The sequence below is a fragment of the Chiloscyllium plagiosum genome, unplaced genomic scaffold (genome assembly GCF_037043375.1).
Source record: "Chiloscyllium plagiosum isolate Xiang-an unplaced genomic scaffold, Cpla_swu_hap1 HiC_scaffold_27, whole genome shotgun sequence".
Lineage (NCBI taxonomy): Eukaryota > Metazoa > Chordata > Chondrichthyes > Orectolobiformes > Hemiscylliidae > Chiloscyllium > Chiloscyllium plagiosum.
The window spans coordinates 20,614,039-20,631,052 of NW_028270165.1; the positions used below are offsets into that span (position 1 = coordinate 20,614,039).

Below are 17,014 nucleotides of genomic sequence, written 5' to 3' on the forward strand. Positions count from 1 at the left end.
GACCTGTGAACTATTCTCAGCTCATTCCCTGACACTATCCCAAAATCAACCATGCGCTTATCTAAGGATTGTTTAAATCTCCCTAATGTGGCTGAGTTGACTACCTTAGCAGGTAGGGCATTCCACGCCCTTACCACTCTCTGCATAAAGAACTTGCCTCTGACATCTGTCTTTAGTCTATCACCCCTCAATTTGTAGTTATGCCCTCTCGTCCAAGCTGACGTCACCATCCTTGGAAAAAGTCTTTCACTATCTACCATATCTAATCCTCTGATCATCTTGTATGTCCCTATCAAATCCCCCCTTAAGCCGCCTTCTTTCCAATGAGAAAAGACCCAAGTCTATCAGACTTTCCTCATAAGACCTTCCCTCCAGACCAGGCAACATCCTGGTAAATCTCCTCTGCACCTTTTCCAATGCTTCCACATCCTTTCTGTAATTGGGCGACCAGAACTTTACACAATATTCCAAGGGTGGCTGCACCAGCGTTTTGTATGGTTGCAGCATGATATTGCGGTTCCGGAACTCAGGCCCTCTACCAATGAAACCTAACACACCGTATGCCTTCTTACCAGCACTATCCACCTGGGTTGCAACTTTCAGGGATTTATGCACATGGACTCCAAGATCCCTCTGCACATCCACACTACCAAGAATCTTTCCATTGACCAACTACTCTGCCATCCTGTTATTCTTCCCGAAGTGCATCACCTCACATTTAGCTTCATTGAACTCCATTTGCCACCTCTTAGCCCAATTCTGCAGTTTATCCAAGTCCCCCTGCAACCTGTAACATTCTTCCAAACTGTCCAGTACTCCACCGACTTTAGTGTCGTCTGCAAATTTACTAATCCACCCACCTATGCCTGCGTCTAATTCAGTTATAAAAATGACAAACAGCAGTGGTCTCAAAACATCCTTGTGGAACACCACTAGTAACCGGACTCCAGACTGAATATTTTCCATCAACCACCACTCGCTGCCTTCTTCCAGTTTCTAATCCAAGCTGCTAAATCACCCTCAATTCCATGCCTCTGCATTTTCTCCATCAGCCTACCATGTGGAACCTTATCGAAGGCTTTACTGAAATCCAAGTATACCACGTCAACTGTCCTACCCTCATCTACATGCTTGGTCACCTTCTCAAAAAACTCAATGAGGTTTATGAGACACGACCTGCCCTTGATGAAACCATGTTGACTTATCTGAAATTAAATTGTTGCTTGCTAGATGATTATAAATCTTATCTCTTATAATCCTTTCCAAAATCTTTCCTACAATCGAATTAAGGCTCACTGGTCTATAATTACCTAGGTCATCTCTGCTGACCTTCTTGAATAAGGGCACAACATTTGCAATCCTCCTCAGGTATTAAACCCGGAGACAATGACGACTCAAATATCAATGCCAAAGGCTCTGCTATCTCCTCCGTAGCTTCCCAGAGAATCCTCTGATAAATCCCATCCAGCCCAGGGGACTTGTCCACTTTCACTCCTTCTCGAATTACACCTGTGTGTAACTAACCTCGATCCTTTCTAGTCTAATATCTCGTACCTCATTCTTTTCTTGAGTGAACACTGATGAGAAATGTTCATTTAGCACCTCTCTGATCTCTACAGTCTCCACACTCAACTTCCCACTTCTGTGTTTGACTGGCCCTATTCCTACCCTCATCATCCTTTTATTCCTCACATACCTTTCAACAGCTTTAGGGTTCTCCTTTATTCTATTTGCTAAAGACTGCTCGTGTCTTCTCTTTGCTCTTCTTAACTCTCTTTCAATCCTTCCTCAGTGATCTGTAATTCTCCATCGCCTCATCTGTACCATCTTGCCTCATCGACACATAAGCCTCATGGAACAGCATCATAAGACACACAACTTATATCAAAAGATCAGTGTCATGCAACTGATAGAATATATTGAACAAACTTAGATAATCTTCATCTCTTAGAATGGGTGCGGGCTTTGGTTCATTAATATGTAACAATTTTCTTGAGATGACTTAAGGTTTTATAAAAAAAAGACATCTCCGCTCAGACAATGCATTAAAGGTGTGAGATTTGAGTCTGTCAGTATTCCAATTTTGAATCAGACTGGTTCTGTTTCCAAAGTCGGAATTTGTAAAATATTACATGCATTGACTGCCTGCAGATTGTGTGCTTTTTGAACAAAATTGAATAATCTGCAAATATAATTCTGCCAATACAATTTCACCCCAAAGAATAGTGTGTGTGCGTGCATGAGAGAGTGAGTGTGCGCAGAAGTGTGTGTGTACATGCTTGGGAAAGTGAGAGTGTGAGAGAGTGTTGAGGGGTGTGTGCGTGTCTGTCTGAGAGATAGAGTATGTGTTTGAGAGAGAGGCTTAATAAAAGTAAGAGGTTGCATTTTTGCTAAAACAAGCACTTGTACAGATTATGGTCGGACCATGAGTCGTGTTATAGAACAGACAGACATGGGGGGGGGGGGGGGGGGGGGGGGGGGGGGGGGACGGATGTGGGTGGTGTTCAGGTACATAGTTTCTTGGAAATTGCATCACTTGGAAGTTGGAAGTTGCTCGACAGGGTGGTTCAGGTGGCATTTCGCAACATTGCCTTCATTGTTCACACCATTGAGTATAGGGGATGGGACATCATGTTGAGGTTGTACAGGATGTTGGTGAGGCCACTTTCAGGGTACTGAGTACAGTTCTGGTGGCCCTGTAATAGGAAGAATACTATTAGAGAGGGTTTAAGAAAGATTTCCTAGGATGTTGTAAGGACTGGAGGGTTTGAGTTATAAGGAGAGGCTGGGACTTTATTCACTGCAGCACAGGGAGTTGGGGGTGACCTGATTGAGATTGATAAAATCATGAGGAGTGGAGGTAAGGTGAATAGCAAATGGCTCTTCCTTAGCGTAGGGGAACTCAAAACTAGGGGGCTTTTTTTTAATGTGAGGAGACAAATTTAAATGGAACCGGAGGAGCAAAAGTTTGAAAGAGGGTGATTTGCATGTGGAATGACCTTGCTGAGGATATGGTAGATACAGGGACAGTTACAACATTGAAACAGCATTCGGATGGGTAGATGAATAGAAAGGTTTAGAGGGAAATGGGCCAAATGCAGAGCTTTTCTAAGAAAAATGTCAGTCTGACTCAACATTGGGACACAGACAGAATTCACACCTATTGTCTCTACTTATAAATCGGGCAACGTCTCTTTGAAATGTAGATTCATTTAGATATAACTGCGTCACTTTACATATTAAGATATCCCTTTGAATGTGCCCACACCGCTTTGAAATGTAATCTTGTCCATTTAAACCTCTTTATTTCCAGAAGTAGCCCGTTAAAATGTCCACGTCCCTTTAAAATGCAGATTGCCCCCTTTAGATATGACGCCGTTCCGTTAGATGTCGGAATATCTGTTTAAATTGAGCCGTGAGCTTTCCCAATGTAGACAGGGCTCCTGGAAACGTGGCAGTGTCCCCCCTGCAGCTGCAGAGCGAGACAGGAGAGTTTGTTTTTGTGAATGAGCAGTTGTAGCGCGAGGTGGCTGTTGCTTGGTGACGGAGTGGTGGTGGATTTCTACTGGTCGTGGGGCGGCCTCTGTGTCAACTATGGGGCCACCTGGAAGGTACTGGGCCCGGGAGGTGAAAGGTGAGGCAGGTTGTGGGGGTGGGGACGGAGGGGAAGGAATGTGGGGCCTGTCCTGTCATAGTGACATTTTACACTCACTTTCCATCTGCTTTTACTGGCGCTTGTGCTGTTTGCCCCTCACTGTTTGTTTAATCCTTGTGCTGTTTACCCCTCACTGTGTGTTTAATCCTTGTGCTGTTTCCCCCTCACTGTTTGTTTATTCCTTGTGCTGTTTGCCATCACTGTTTGTTTAATCCTTGTGCTGTTTGCCCCTCACTGTTTGTTTAATCCTTGTGCTGTTTGCCCCTCACTGTTTGTTTAATCCTTGTGCTGTTTGCCCCTCGCTGTTTGTTTAATCCTTGTGCTGTTTCCCCTCACTGTTTGTTTGGTTTAATCCTTGTGCTGTTTGCCCTTTACTGTTACTTGTGCAATTGCTGAGGGTAGTGTGTAAATACTAGTGAAGGAGATTATGCACCAGCATGTATATGTTCCTCAGTCATTGAAGGAGCAGGACCTGTTGAGAATGGTTAGTAAAGCATGTGGTGCACTAAGCCTTGTTAACATGGATATAGTTTGTTATTTGGAGAAGTAGACTTTATTATTTAGAGTCACAGAGATGTACAGCATGGAAACAGACCCATTCGGTCCAACCTGTCCATGCCAACCAGATATCCTAAATTAATCTAGTTCCATTTGCCAGCACTTTGCTCATATCCCTCTAATCCCTTCCTATTCATATACCCATCTAGATGTGTTTTAAATGCTGTAATTATACCGGCTTCCACTACTTCCTCCGGCAGTTCATTCCATACATGCACCACCCTCTGCATGGAAAAGTTGCCCCTCAGGTACCTTTAATATCTTTCTGCTCTCACCCTAAACCTAAACCTATGCCCTCTAGTTGTGAACCTCACCCCTACACTGACGAAAAGACATGTTAAAAAAAAGTTGAGCAGCCAGAGAAAATGCAATAGCTATAAGAGCCACATGGGGAAAAAGAACTGTGGCTCTATCCTTTAGTTCTCCTCTTGGCATTTGAACACTTAAAATCTGTCAATAACACCAGCATCGTCACAGCATATTGTGTCTGTTCCGCGCACCTGCTCGCTGGTGTCACCAACACATTGTCCATGCTCCTTGCTGTCGGCAGAAAAGGTGACATCGCTTATCTCTGTTCCTAAAGGTCTTCCTTTTATTTTTAAAGCTGTGTCCTCTGGTCCTAGTCTCTCCTACCAATGGAAGCATCTTCCCAATGCCATTGCATTGTGGGGATGAAGCCCTACCCTGTCTGGTAATTTCTGCTGGTGTGAGAGACTAGGCCTTAAGTTTAGAGGGAGGAGCTTTCAGACAGATGAGGAGGAAGTGCTTTTCCCAGAGGGTTGTCTAGATTAGAGTGGTGCTGGAAAAGCACAGCAAGTCAGACAGCATCCGAGGAGCAGGAAAATCGATGTTTTGGGCAAACTGCCTTTGTATGTGAGTTTGTGTATAAGACTGTGCATCAGTGAGTGTGTATTTACATGTGTGCATGCTTGATAAAGTGTGATTGTGATGGAGAATGAGCCTGCGAGAGGGTGAGTGTGTTGAGAGGGTGGTGTATGTGTATGTCTGAGAGAGAGCGTGTGTATGAGAGAGGTATGGATATAAGTGAGGGGTTGCATTTTACTAAAATAAAGTAGGGCAAGACTTGTACAGGTAATGTTAGGGCCTGGGTCGTGTTGTAGAACAGAGACCCGGGGGTGTTCGGGTTCATTGTTCTTGAAAGTTCCATCATTGGTAGACGGGGGTGAAGAAGGTGTTCCGCACACTTGCCTTCATTGTTCACATAGGTCAAACATACCTCTTGCAAAAATGCCATCCCTTATTCCCAATTCCTCCGCCTCTGCCGTATCTGCTCCCAGGAGGACCAGTTCCACCACAGAACACACCAGATGGCCTCCTTCTTTAGAGACCGCAATTTCCCTTCCCACGTGGTTAAAGATGCCCTCCAACGCATCTCATCCACATCCTGCGCCTCCGCCCCCACCCCTCCAACCGTAACAAGGACAGAACGCCCCTGGTGCTCACCTTCCACCCTACCAACCTTTGCATAAACCAAATCATCCGCCGACATTTCCGCCACCTTCAAAAAGACCCCACCACCAGCGATATATTTCCCTCCCCACCCCTTTCGGCCTTCCGCAAAGATCGTTCCCTCCGTGACTACCTGGTCAGGTCCACGCGCCCCCTACAACCCACCCTCCTATCCTGGCACCTTCTCCTGCCACCACAGGAACTGCAAAACCTGTGCCCACACCACCTCCCTCACCTCCATTCAAGGCCCTAAAGGAGCCTTCCACATCCATCAAAGTTTTACCTGCACATCCCCTAATATCATTTATTGTATCCATTGCTCCCGATGCAGTCTCCTCTACATTAGGGAGACTGGACACCTCCTAGCAGAGTGCTTTCGGGAACATCTCCGGGACACCCGTACCAATCAACCTCACCGCTCCGTGGCCCAACATTTCAACTCCCCCTCCCACTCTGCCGAGGACATGGAGGTCCTGGGCCTCTTTCACCGCCGCTCCCTCACCACCAGACGCCTGGAGGAAGAATGCCTCATCTTCTGCCTCGGAACACTTCAACCCCAGGGCATCAATGTGGACTTCAACAGTTTCCTCATTTCCCCTTCCCCCACTTCACCCGAGTTCCAAACTTCCAGCTCAGCACTGTCTCCATGACTTGTCCTACCTGCCTATCTTCTTTTCCACCTATCCACTCCACCATGCCCCTGCCCCCGACCTATCAGCTTCACCCCCTCCCCCACTCACCTATTGTACTCTATGCTACTTTCTCCCCACACCCAATCTCCTCTAGCTTATCTCTCCATGCTTCAGGCTCTCTGCCTTTATTCCTGATGAAGAGCTTTTGCCCAAAACGCCGATTTTACTGCTCCGCGGATGCTGGCTGAACTGCTGTGCTCTTCCAGCACCACTAATCCAGAATTCATTGTTCACATGCTGAGTACAGGAGTTGGGACATTATGTTGGAGATGCACACAGAAAGTACTTTACTCAGAGGGTGATAGATGTCTGGAATGCATTGCCAACAGAAGTAGAGGCAGGGACGGTAGATTCATTTAAGGTGCATCTGGGCGGGAGAGATCCAAGATGGCGGTGACCCAGCAAGTCTGAGTCTGTAGTGCTCTGCCCAACACTCAGGCAAAGTAGGCTGCCTGCCTCCACCACACCTTCCAAATCATTTAAATAGCTTTTATTTAAATACAGCTAGTTATTTTGCACCAAACTTGAGCAATTTAGTGCCCCATTAAAATGACTAAAGGAAAGAATGCCCGCAGCTCGCAGCACATAGGAACCCCACCCCAGCTGCAGAGGAGGCGTCTGCAGCTGCCCCCGGGGACTTAACTATGGTAGCAAGCCTTGTTGCAGTGATTTCTAAGCTTGAAGAGATAATCAACACCTTCATAGAGTCCAGGAGCAGGTGGGAGTCGCTTTCTGTCGCGCTGCAGAAGCACGACCGAGATATTGAAAGAATCGAACATCGAGTCGGAGGGGCGGAGCTAAAGGTCGCCACCTCTGAGGCTGCTGCAGAATCAGCCGTGGGTCGGGTCTGGACTCTCGAACAGCGAGTCCGGGCCTTGGAAGATCACATCAACAACCTCAAAAATCGAGGTCGTCGAGAAAATATTTGTTTGCTGGGCCTTCCCAAACGGGAAGAGGAAGGCCAGTTTACGACGTTTCTGGAGCAGTGGCTTCCACAATTATTGAATCTGTAGGCTGGATCAGGCCAGGTCAGGGTAGAATGGGCCCACCGGGTTGCAATACATAGGCCCGGCTTGGACCAGCGCCCCTACCCGGTCCTGTTCTGGCTGCAGTGCTTTTTGGAGAAGCCGATGCTCCTGGAAGCTTCCAGAAATCTTGGGAAAGATCCCCAAGCCATGATTTACAAAGAATCCAAGATTATGCTATTTCAGGACTTTCCCCCAGCTCTGGTCCAAAAGAGGAGGGCGTTTAAGGGATTTAAACATTCAGTGCTACCCAGCAGCACTACGTTTTAGCCACGAAGGGTCCGTGTATAACTTTGGATCGCTGGAGAAGGCCAAGGAATGTTTGGACTCTCTTAGATAAATTGTAAGAGATAAATTGTAAGAGAATGATGTTGTTCTGCCCTCCCCATTCTCTGGTTCACCTTATTTTTTCGCTTTTATTACTTTATTGCTTAATATTATCTCCAGGGAGTAGGGAGGGGGTGGGGCTTATTTGTTCTCCACTCTGCGATTTTCTCCTCTTTTTTTTGTAAATATATATAGGCCTGGTGGTCCAGTAGATTTAGGTGAGGGGGGGTCTTTGCTTTGTCTTATTCTTTCTCTTAAAACGGGGTTATTTCCCCCTGCTATTTTGTATTACCATAATTAATTATTATCTGCTGAGACTGTAATTTTATAGTTTTATATGTTTATACGTGGTATTAACATCACCAAATATATGTAGGTGTTGATGTGGGTGGGTGGGGAGGCGGAGGAGGGCAGGATACTCATTGTTAACTTTAGCTTGGTCATACACTTGAATTTTCTTCACTTTATTATGGAGTGCGTGGGTCGAGGGTGGGGCACTGGTCAGTAGAGGATATGATGGGTTTTCGGAAAGGAAGTGATTCCCCCGGAAACGTGGGGAAAAAATCTCTGTTTAAACATGTTATGTTTTTTTATTTAGAAATCGTTTTTTATTATATTAGTGTGAGTGTTATAAAGAATCTCTATTTTTGTGAATTTTCTATGGTCCATGCTCAGGGTGTTTTGGATGGGGTTTCTCCTCCCGGGGGTCTCTGACTTGCCTGGACGATTATGGTGTGTCATTCGCTTAAATGGTGCACCTGGAATGTCAAGGGGAGTAATTCTCCAATCAAAAGGAAGAAAATATTACCAAACCTCAAAAAAGAAAGGGTTGATATAGCTCTTCTACAGGAGACCCATTTATTGGATTAAGAACACTTGAAATTACAACAGGGTGGATTTGATCAGGCCTTCTTTTCTTCCTTCAGCTCAAAATGTAGGGGAGTAGTCATTCTTATTTGGAAGAATCTCCCTTTCGAAATCCTAAGTCAGATAAAAGATGAATCTGGGCGATATATACTAATTAAAGCCCTTATAAATGGAGAGGAATATGGGATTTTAAACCAGTTTTGTCCCCGGCACATCCTTTCAAATTTATAACGGAAGCCTTCTCCAAACTGATGGTTCTTGGTGCTTGTCATACAATTATAGGGGGAGACTTGAATTGCATTATGGAGCAGGAAATAGACAGGATACCCATGAGTACTGCGGGTGGATGCCCCAGATCTGGACAATTGGCGGATTTGAATCAAGAATTAGGATTAATAGATGTGTGGAGGTGCATCCACCCGCAAGGCAGAGATTTCTCTTTTAACTCTAATCCACATAAATGTCACACTAGAATTGACATGTTTTTTGCCCCCTCGAGTTTTTTAAATTACATATCATCCTGTAAAATAGGTGATATGATAATTTCTGATCACGCTGCTGTGTACATGGAAATCAAGGCTAGGAACAATGAGGCATCCCCCTGACATTGGCGTATGGATTATAGTAAATTTGCAAAATATTTTTCTGAAGAATTTATAGCTTTCTTGGAAATTAATTCAGGTACGGCTAGTAACCCGTCAATGATGTGGGAGACTATTGAAGCTTATGCGCGAGGTCTGATCATTTCATACTCGGTGACCCAGAAAAAATTAAATGGAGAACAATAGCATCTACTTGCTGCTCGCTTAAAAGCAGCTGAAACAGCATACGCTGACAGACCTTCTATTGCCAAATTACAAAGGGTTATAACCCTTAGGACAGCTCTGAATACCGACTTCACCCAAACGGCAAAGAGGGAAATATTATTTGCAAAACAAAGATTATATGAATTTAGCGATAAACCTGGGAGATGCTTAGCATTTCTTGCAAGGAAAAAAAAGGGCCCCTCAATCTATCACAGCTATCAGGGAAGTTCTGGTACTCTGACTCACATCATAAAGGGATCAACACAATCTTCAGAAAGTTTTTTTATTCTGATCGCAGGATTGTGAAGATAGAGCCAGGAGGATGCAGTCCTTTTTTAAAAGCCTGGCCTTTCCGGACTTAATCCCGGAACAGGTATCGGTCCTGAATGCTCCCCCAACAACCCAGGAAATACTTGACACAATCAGGCAACTTCAGAGCGGTAAGGCACCTGGCCCAGAGGGCTTTCAGGTTGAATTTTACAAAGAGTTCACAGGAGTATTAGCTGGCCCACTTATGGACATGTATAACTACTCATATAAGTCAGGGCTGCCTCCTGCCTTTACTAAAAAAGGTGAATATCTCCCTTTTTTTCAAAAAAGGAAAGGATCCAGAAGATTGTGCATCATACAGACCAATATCCTTGCTAACTGTAGATTTTAAAATTCTCTCTAAAACATTAGCATTGAGGCTAGAGAGGGCCAGAAAAGAGGAGCAGACTGGGTTTATTAAGGGCCGTAGATCATCTAATAATATTAGAAGGGTCTTGAATGTGAATCAAGTCTGTCATCAGGAAAAAATACCAGGAATAGTAGTCTCATTGGATGCGGAGAAGGCATTCGACAGGGTTGAATGGACATACCTGTTCTATACATTGGAAAGATTTGGTGTTGGAAACGTATTTGCCAAATGGGTCTCAACACTGTATAATGATCCCAAAACAGTTGTGATCACCAATGGATTAGGCTCAGGTAGCTTCAGTGTGGGTAGGGGCTGCTGTCCGGGATGCCCTCTCTCTCCGTTGCTATTCACGCTAATAATTGAACCACTGGCGGAAGCGATACGGGCTGACTCTAATATAACGGCCCCGAGGGTTGGTACAGGTAAACATAAAATTACCCTATATGCAAATGATCTCCTTTTTCTTAGTAATCCTCTGATGTCCAAGCCCCTCTCCATCCAAGTTATTAATGCATTTACAGGTACAAAATTAATTTTTCAAAATCAGAGGCATGCCTCACTAGTATGTCCCACTTATTGGACCGATCCCACTTCCCCTTTCGGTGGTCTCTTGGGCATTTTTATTACCCCAGTATTTGGCCAGCTATCCAAGGCCAATTTTGTGCATCTATTGGAAAGGGTAAGACAGGACCTTTAACGTTGGGGAGACCTTCCAATTTCCTGGCTAGGTAGAATAGCCCTAATTAAAAAGAATGTCTTGCCCCGTCTCTTATACCCTACGAGAATGCTTCCGGTGATGCTGCCGAGGCCGGCACTCCGCAAATTGTATGGTTGGCTGGGTTCTTTCATCTGGAATCCTAGATGGCCCCTCATTAAGTTAAGGAAGCTACAACTTCCACAGGCAAGGGGGGAGGGCTGGATTTTTCAGACTTTAGGAAGTCTCAGTTAAGCTACATAGCTGATTGATTGCGGGTCAGACATGACCCAATCTGGATGGACATCGAGGCTTCTCAAGTACAGTGCCCTCTTATTAACCTCTTATTTTTCGATCAGATGAAAATCATTATGAGCCACTGTAGAAACCCTACAATACTCAACACAATTAAAGCTTGGAATATAATGCGGCAAAATGAGGGTAATTCACAAAAAACATCCCCCTATACTCCTATAGTGGGGGCATGGGGTTTTCAACCGGGGCTTACAGATGCCACATTCAAATCCTGGAGATCCAGCGGTATCTCCTGTTTAGGGGATCTGTTTGAGAAGGGGGTCCTGATGTCTTTTGAACAGCTGCATCAGAAATTTGGATTACCTAACGGAGACCTCTTTTGATACTTCTACATTCGAGACTACATACAGAAGACGACTGCGTTATTAGATGTTCTCTATAAATCAGATAGAGAAGGTAGATTGTTGTGGCCAATGGGTGTACCCTCGGTCAGCACTCTTTATCATTTATTACGTGATGATGTGTCGGAAGACATGGACCATCTGCTTAGAACATGGGATCAGGATTTGGGGCTGGAAGTTTCTACAGAAATGTGGAATGACATCTGGGAAAATGCCAAAAAAAATCTCCGTTTGTAACAGAACCCAGGCCATTCAGTTAATGATACTTCATAGGGCCCATATGGCCCCAGAACGATTGGCAAAATTTTGGAGCATCTGCAATGCGTCCCAAATGTAACACAGAGGTGGGCATTCTTACACACCGCTTATGGACATGCCATAAGATCCTCAAATACTGGACCGAAGTAGTAAACGCCCTGACAGAAATCTTGGGAATGGAAATTACAGTAGATCCAGTATCTCCTCTTCTGGGTTTCTCAAGCTTACCTTCTGTGGATGTGCACGGGAGGAAATTATTTTCCATTCTCTCCTTCTATGAAAGGAAAAATATATTGGTAAACTGGGTGGCTGAGGGCTCTCTAGGACTTCCAAATTGGCACAGATTAATCATGGAATGTATTCCCCGTGACTTCCTTACAAATATGGTGCACCAAAAAACTGAATTATTGTATAAAATGTGGCAGCCCTTTTTGAATTACATAGATACAGATATTTCGGCCATTCTTTCAAGGGCTTTCATTTAGTTGAGGTAACAGTTCTGGCTGGTCCCTTGGGAGAGGAATCCCGCATGAATACGGGTTTTATTACAACTTATGTTAACTCATTACGAGCATGTATTTCACAACTTCATTACCATGTTATCCTTTTTTCTTTTGACTAATGTAAGATATTTGATCATACACTCTGGTTAGTTATAGGTTAGATTCGTAGTTAGTTGAGTTTTGTCTTTTTCTTTTTTATATCTCTTTTTGTTTCACAAGTTTTGGCTATTTATTTAAGATTTAATTGTATATTAGTGTTCGTACTTGTGCTTTTCTTACTTGTAAACTGGTAAAAACATGTTAAATTTTCAATAAAAATATCTTTTTTTTTGAAAAGTGCATCTGTACAGATGCATGAGTAAGGGGAGAGCAGAGGGATACAGATTCAGAAATTGTGCAATAGGTTTAGACAGGGGATTTGGATCGGCTTAGGCTTGAAGGGCTGAAGGGCCTGTTCCTGGGTTGTAAATTTTCTTTGTTCTATGTTGAGGTTGTACAGGATGTTGGTGAGGCCATTTTGTTTAGAGTACTGAGTACAGTTCTGGTCACCCTGTAATAGGAAGAATATTATTAGAGATGGTTCGGTAAAGATTTACTTTGACGTTGCCAGGAATGGAGGGTTTGAGTTATAGGGAGAGGCTGGGATTTTTTCACTGGAATGGAGGAGGTTGAGGGATGACCTTACTGAGATTTAAAAAATCATGAGGGGTGAAGGTAAGGAGAATAGCGAGGAACATGCGGGGTTATGTAGAGTCAGGGGTGGAGAAGTGAAACAAAATTGTGGCTCTCCCCTTTTTTCCTCCTTTTGGCATTTGGCCAGTTGAATCTGTCCGGAAGGGGCCTGGTCCTCCTGCCAATCAGAACCCCCGCCATTGTTTGAATGCGGAAGTTCGACCATGAGCTTCTGAAGTTGCTGTTGCTCCTCTCTCTCTGAATGAAGATTGAGCTTCAGTCCAGACTGCAACTTCCTTTCTCTGTTTAACATCTGGGAGTACCGCACTCTCTTTTCTCGCCCTCTTTCCCATTTCTTTTCTCATCCTTGGGTTCAGCTGTTTGTTTGTAGGAGCTGAGGGAAAAAGAAAGTCAATTGAGGTGAAGGGACAGACTCTGGAAAAGGTTGGTCTAGATCTGTGCCTGTTAATGTTTGACAGGCTTTGTTTCCTGAGCTTGACACATTTACTTGTCTGGCAAAAAAGGATGGCCTCTTGATCCATGTTGGGGATGGAAGTGGATTATGCTGTGGGTGACTTGCTGGTAGTAGTCCAATAAGTATTGGATAAGTAATCATGACACACAAACCTTGAGTTATTGACTGTTTATTTGGAACTCACGGGGAGAGCCAAGTCGACCTAATAGTCTCAAGTCACTCCGACGAGAAACAGAGTTGTGTGATTCTATAGGTTACAATCATTTAACAATTAGCAAACTGTTAATTGCAGGAAATTGAGCAAACTGAGACACTTTACCCAGTCACGTAGTGTCTGGACAGTGTTGGTTAGTAGCTGATGTGTACAATAGGTCCTTGCAAAGAGAAAGATATTCCCATGCAAGGAAAGAATTTGTTTATCAGGTAGCAGTACAGCTGCAAGGCAGGCTGTCTCTGTTGAGTCTGGGAATTAAGGGTAGCTGGGACAATGGATAGATCAGCCCTGATCTTAATGAATGGCAGAGCAGGCTGGATTGGTCAAATGGCCTACTCCTGCTTCTATTACTATGAAACTGTAACCCTGCATTTCCCATGGCTAACCCACCAAACCTGCACATCCCTGGACACTGTGGCCAATTTAGTATGGCCAATCCAAATCGAGGCCAGTGAGCAATGTAGTGATGTGGAAAATGAACATCAGAGAACAATAGAAAGGGACAAGGAGAGTAAATATACCAGCAATCAAAACTGGATACTAATGTCACAAAAACTGAAACGATACATGGTGAGTCTGAATGTGTGCTGCATTGTAACAAAAGTGAATGAATTAACTGCACACATTGGAAGTGAATAATTATGGTCTGAGACTCCTCACAGAGACATGGCTTCAGGATGGCAAGGATTGGATCCTGAATATTGAGGTGTAGTCAGATGGGAAGCGAGGTAAAGGCAGAGGGTTGGCACAGCTCATCAAAGCACTGATCACACGGTAGTCTGGTGTCAGCTCGGGTTTCAGGGCCTGATTTCCCTGTCCTCTGATCTCCCTGTTCCCACAGAGTAAGATGCCGGTCTGTTCTCAGCTTTGCTGGACTTCTGCAGAAGCTTTCACGCCTCTTTTACAGCTTCCAGAACAAGAAAACATTCAGTCAATCGAAAGCCACACCACAATCTACCAGAAATAGGGCTCACCCAGGATTCTGATAGGGTCCTACTTGAGGAATTCTCTCTCCCTTCAATGTAACTATTAGTATTGGGGCAAAGTAACTCGTATGTCAAATCGTTTAAAGCAAAGTAGTCAGGAGAGGAGACCTTGAGCAATTAACTAGCTTTATTCATTGCCATTGGGGAATACCTCTTAGTTTAAAACAAAGTCCGACGTATTCCAATAAAATACAGAATGTTACAAGTTTTATGGTAAAACACAAGCCCCACTCTCCATTAATTATGCAACTGAGGGGCAGTCGTAAGGTTCACATACATTGTCGAGACCTACATTTCTTAATGTCTACAAAACTGAATGTTATCTTATACTGCAGGTTCAGCTCAGCTCGAATTACCGATAAGGGACAGAGAGAACCAATCCATCATTCTATGAAGCAGCACAGTCTAATGTCCTGAGGAGCAGAGACAGCCTGCAGTTGCAAGGTCAGTCTATCAAAACAGAATTCCTCAGCCAGGGCTCAGACAGCATTATGTTAACAGGCTACATTTTACTGCAAACATTGCTTTGTGACAAAATGGCTTCCATGCAGTTTTGTCAATTTTGATCAAATTCTCCCACAATCCCTCCTTTTTATTAAAAAGAAGAGATTGTGGATGTCAGCAAAAGGAGGAATTATACCCAGAGCCAGGGGGATTGTCAGGGGTTGGTGTTTGGAGATCGGACTGATAGTCCTCGGGTTCAGTAAGGACAGGGGCAGAAGGCTCCAGGGATTGGGAATCATCATCAGGGGTTTCATCAGGAATGGGAAATCTCAGCATCTGGGAGATCGCTGGAGAGGAGGGCCACAACAGTGAACTGAGCAGAGCACAGGATTGTCTGCGGGGTGACTTTGGTATCCAGTTCCAAAGGCAGGGGGAAAGAAAGCTGCAAGTTGCTCAAACTCCATAAGGGCTCGCTTGGTACGAGTTCAGGATGGATAGGGATATGGGCACATACCTAGCAGCTAGAGTGGTTGACCTAAAAACAAAAGCATTATAAAAAAGTATTAAACTGTAATTCCTGTTTACTAGCGGTTATCAGGCCCAATCAAACATAGTTAGTGAAAGAAAGATAAGGAAGAGTGCAGTGAAAGGCAGAATGATCAGGCTGAGCCATTCACGGATGAAGGCTGAAGATGTGTCTCTGACGGGGGTCTTCTGATGTTCCTCCAGGAGGTGGCGCTCGTTTGCATTGTGTTGTGTGTGTCCATGCGGCCTCCCCTTGACCCTGACTGCTGACCGGGTAACCAGCAGGACTAGGAACGGGCCTTTCCATCTCAGCTCCAATATGCCCCGGTCCTAATGCTGAGGCTTGGCGTACCCATGAATGTAAACTCTAAAGAGTTTTGGTTAACTGATGCAAATATTTCCCACTTGACCAACATTAGAGTGTCAGCTGTTTCAGCCATTGGGATGGTTTGATTCATCTACTAAATACATCTACTCTTATTCGACAATATACGCGAGGTGATTCTATGAAAGCAAGTTGTAGACAGGGAAAAAGGCTGACCAGGCAAGGAGGTGGTTAACAAACACACTCTCTCTGCCTGCCTGCGGCTCTCTGTCTATTTTTTTTCTGTCTCTATTTGCATGCCTGCGCCTCTCTCTCTCTGCCTGCCTGCCTGCGCCTCTCTCTCTCTCTGCCTGCCTGCGCCTCTCTCTCTCTCTCTCTGCCTGCCTGCGCCTCTCTCTCTCTCTGCCTGCCTGCGCCTCTCCCTCTCTCTGCCTGCCTGCGCCACTCTCTCTCTCTACCTGCCTGCGCCTCTCTCTCTCTCTGCCTGCCTGCGCCTCTCTCTCTCTGCCTGCCTGCGCCTCTCTCTCTCTCTCTCTGCCTGCCTGCGCCTCTCTCTCTCTCTGCCTGCCTGCGCCTCTCTCTCTCTCTGCCTGCCTGCGCCTCTCTCTCTCTCTGCCTGCCTGCGCCTCTCTCTCTCTCTCTCTGCCTGCCTGCGCCTCTCTCTCTCTCTGCTTGCCTGCGCCTCTCTCTCTCTCTGCCTGCCTGCGCCTCTCTCTCTCTCTGCCTGCCTGCGCCTCTCTCTCTCTGCCTGCCTGCGCCCCTCTCTCTCTCTGCCTGCCTGCGCCTCTCTCTCTCTCTGCCTGCCTGCGCCTCTCTCTCTCTCTCTGCCTGCCTGCGCCTCTCTCTCTCTCTGCCTGCCTGCGCCTCTCTCTCTCTCTGCCTGCCTGCGCCTCTCTCTCTCTCTGCCTGCCTGCGCCTCTCTCTCTCTCTGCCTGCCTGCGCCCCTCTCTCTCTCTCTGCCTGCCTGCGCCCCTCTCTCTCTCTCTGCCTGCCTGCGCCCCTCTCTGTCTCTGCCCGCCTATGCCCCCCTCTGCCTGCGCGCCTCTCTCTCTCTCTTTCTCTCTCTCTCTCTGCCTGCGCCCCTCTCTCTCTCTCTGCCCGCCTATGTGCACCTCTCTCTCTCTGCCTGCGCCCCTCTCTCTCTGCCTAGCTGCGTCCCTCTCTCTCTGCCCGCCTATGCCCC

General features: G+C 45.5%; 1 pseudogene; it reads left to right on the forward strand.

Annotated features, from left to right (window-relative positions):
* LOC148143372 (uncharacterized) overlaps nucleotides 1-17,014 on the forward strand; it is a 68,257-nt pseudogene that overhangs the window by 38,471 nt on the left and 12,772 nt on the right.